At 40.1% G+C, this 3,623-nt stretch overlaps 1 long non-coding RNA gene across 1 annotated transcript in view; it reads left to right on the top strand.

Moving 5' to 3' along the window:
- The window catches only part of LOC116684276 (uncharacterized), a 14,420-nt gene that overhangs the window by 10,576 nt on the left and 221 nt on the right, over positions 1-3,623 (top strand). Inside the window, exon 2 of the long non-coding RNA XR_004330778.1 lies at positions 234-245. This is a non-coding gene — a long non-coding RNA (uncharacterized LOC116684276). The remainder of the gene's footprint in view (positions 1-233; positions 246-3,623) is intronic.

Raw genomic sequence — 3,623 nt, forward strand, 5'->3', positions numbered from 1 at the left:
CAGGGCTGCGCTTTGTCACCAATCCCGTTTATAATATTTATGGACAGGATATCGAGGCATAGTCGGGGCGGGGAGGGGTTGTAGTTCAGTGGGCTCACAATCTCATTGCTGCTTTTTGCAGATGTCAGATCGGTCTGTGACCCTCAGCACTCACTGGATCGGTTAGCAGCAGAGTGTGAAGCGGCTGGGATAAGGATTAGCACCTTAAAATCTGAGGCCATGGTTCTCAGCAGGAAACTAATGGAGTGCTTTCTTCAGGTAGGGAGTGAGTCCTTGCCCCAAGTGAAGGAGTTTAAGTACCTTGGGGTCTTGTTCGCAAGTGAGGGGACCATGGAGCGTGAGATTGGTCGGAGAATCGGAGCAGCCGGTGCGGTATTACATTACGTTTATCGTACCGTTATGACGAAAAGGGAGCTGAGCCAGAAGGCAAAGCTCTCGATCTACCGGGCAATTTTCGTTCCTACCCTCACCTATGGTCATGAAGGCTGGGTCATGACCGAAAGAACGAGATCCAGGGTACAAGCGGCCGAAATGGGTTTCCTCAGGAGGGGGGCTGGTGTCTCCCTTAGAGATAGGGTGAGAAGCACAATCATCCGAGAGGAGCTCGGAGAAGAGCCGCTGCTCCTTCGTGCCGAAAGGAGTCAGTTGAGGTGGTTCGGGCATCTGGTAAGGATGCCTCCTGGGCGCCTCCCTAGGGAGGTGTTCCAGGCACGTCCAGCTGGGAGGAAGCCTCGGGGAAGACCCAGGACTATGTGGAGAGATTATATCTCCAACCTGGCCTGGGATTGCTCGGGATCCCCCAGTCAGAGCTGGTTGATGTTTGAGGTGCTGCCCCCTCGACCCGATACCGGATAAGCAGTCAAAGATGGATGGATGGATGGATGGATCCTTGTGTAAGTCATTTTGGGGTACATTTTGGTTCTTGAGAATTCTACAAGCAGCATTACCACAGGCCAGGCAATCGGTTCCAAACAGGCACAATTGGACTTTTACTTAGATTTCAGGGCTTGGTGATTTTTATTTGATCTAACACTTAAAACCTAACCTTAATTCCCTTTGAATTATGCGCAATGAATATAGATTGTCTAAAATTGAAAACATCAATTGTAGTCTAAAAGTGTAAAAAAAATCTGTAAATGACAAAGTCACGGGTCCTAGAGTCCTTTAAGTATGATCATTAGAGAGCATAACAGGCTGGACAGACACTATTGTATGTTTAGTTGACTGTATAACTAGGATTTAGAAAATAATCGTCTTTACAGAGTAGATTCAAGTTTGTTATGCACACTATCTGACAATATACCCAATGTTTTTGAGACTGGACTTGACATATTCTGTACGATAACAAAATGCACGGTTTATTAATGATATTATATGCTACTTTATGCTACTTGTCGCAAACTGACGCATGTGCAACTCACATCTTCACTAGACTTACATCAGGTAGTGACAAGCATACAAGATGCTAACGAGAGACTTCTGTAAAGTCAATACAGCAAAAATGGACCTACTTAACTAAGTTTGTTCACTGCTGGCTAAAAGTTAGCATCAAACACAACCAGGTTGTCAGTTAACAGGTTAAGTTGTATTAACACAGAGCGGTAAGTTGATGCAGCAGACAAATCCAGTTTACATAAGCAGTCATTACTAAAATCCATCAGTACACATACAGGATTTTTTCTGCAGTCATATTGTCTAAATTAAGAATTTTAAGTTAAACATGCAAAGAAACATTACAAATGTAAAACATTAGGCTAATTAACACTACTAACAAAATCATTTGTTTAAATAAATATTTATTTTACTTTATGACAGTATGATTTGAAGAAAAATGATTTCTAAGCATTTGTTCCAAAATAAACAGAAAGGAAAGCAATCCATACAACGAAGTTTTCCCAATGTAATGTGCAGCAAAAAAAATTTCACACAGGAGACAAATTAATTGATTTCCAAACTAAGCACAACATTTTTTCGCTGCCCAGAGGCTATCATGGTGCAACAATAAATAGCTAAGCATGAACCCTAAATCAACCATACAAAACCCAAGCCCAGATAACATAAATGCACACACAACATTAACCAAACATTATTAAAACACACTTTAACTAGGACAGAAACCCTTTAGAACATATATTTTCTTACCCTTGAGCCTTTGCAACAGTTCGAAAGACCCCGCCACTCCCATACAGAAACTTAACATTCTTAGTTATCTCTGCTTAATAAGATCTGTGCACTGCATACATTGTGTGACACCTTCAAACAGTGAGAGGTGTGTCCCTCTTGTCAACAGGTGTTGTGGCTGACTTGCATGCGAAGCAACACTTGGTGAGTACATCTGCTAAAGTTGCGGCAAAGCTTTTGTTCTTTAACTTTAAAGAATTTACAACAAAATCTGATGTTGGACATTTTCCACTGATGAAACCTCACTGTATGTTGTGGACATACCGTATAATACACGTCATTTCAAGTTGTCCTATGATGAACTCAGAGACAAAGGGTTTAAGAAAATAACCCAAAAATATACTGTTTCAGTTCTGTTCACATCCATCGAATTGTTAACCAAGAAAATGACTGCTTCAACATTCAGGGCAGCGTGTCTCTAAACTTGAGGGACTACAACTAGGCAGTATTTGTCTTTCTTGAGGAATGGCAAAAACGATTGATAAACAGAATAGCACCCTGGGAGCTGAGAGCGCGGGCTACAGTTCATGCAGCAGATTCACCACAGAGCCTTTTTAAGATGAGACAGGGAAGGTTTCCAAAAGCCAAAATCAAGAGTCTGAGCCACTTCTCTTCTTGAACAAAGGCTGTCATTAAATATCTTACTGCTGATTCTAGTGAGATTCCGACAGCTTTTATTTAGGCATCTGGAAAAGCTTTCCCTGAGTCATTCAAATATCACTTCATCCAACACAAGCTCCAGTGAGCGTCAGTTCTCCCCATATACTGTACATACATCTTTTTAGATTTTACAGGTGTCTTCACACAAATAAAGTTATCTTTACAAGATCATCCATAAAAAGAATGAACACTTTCTACTTCTACTTTGATTTACAGTATACAAACTAATAAATATGCATCCCTTCAACAGTAACGTCCCTTGGCTTCACAATAACATTTTTTTCTCTATCAGGCAGCCATTGCAATCCTTCACCCCTTTGGTGTTATTTGCACTTTAAAATTACATGTCTTAGTAGAAATGTCACAGACAGCATGTCAACAGATAAGAAATCCATAAAGGACAGCATTAAAAAAACAATCTCTTTGTAAAAAAAATTAGTCAAATGTAGAAAAAAAAAAACTTTATAAATCAAGCCCCCCAAAATCTCTTTAAATAGAAATTAGTCAAAGATTTAAGATTGGTAAGGACGTAAGATTTTTTGTTTGTAACGTTTTTAAATTACAGGACTGATAAATATATTCCTTGGTAGGCAGTACTTTGCAAAGAGCTCGTCATCAGTGATCAAATCATTGCGTTATTTTGCTCAACGGGTGAATGGAACATGCATGTCAAAGTGAAATAATCTGACTCAATACGTATAAAATAGGATGCTGTAAAGACACGTGACATAAAGGCACAAGATGGCAAACCTACCAAGACACAACATAATTCACTAGTCTCA

The sequence above is a fragment of the Etheostoma spectabile genome, chromosome 3, assembly GCF_008692095.1.
Source record: "Etheostoma spectabile isolate EspeVRDwgs_2016 chromosome 3, UIUC_Espe_1.0, whole genome shotgun sequence".
Taxonomy (NCBI): domain Eukaryota; kingdom Metazoa; phylum Chordata; class Actinopteri; order Perciformes; family Percidae; genus Etheostoma; species Etheostoma spectabile.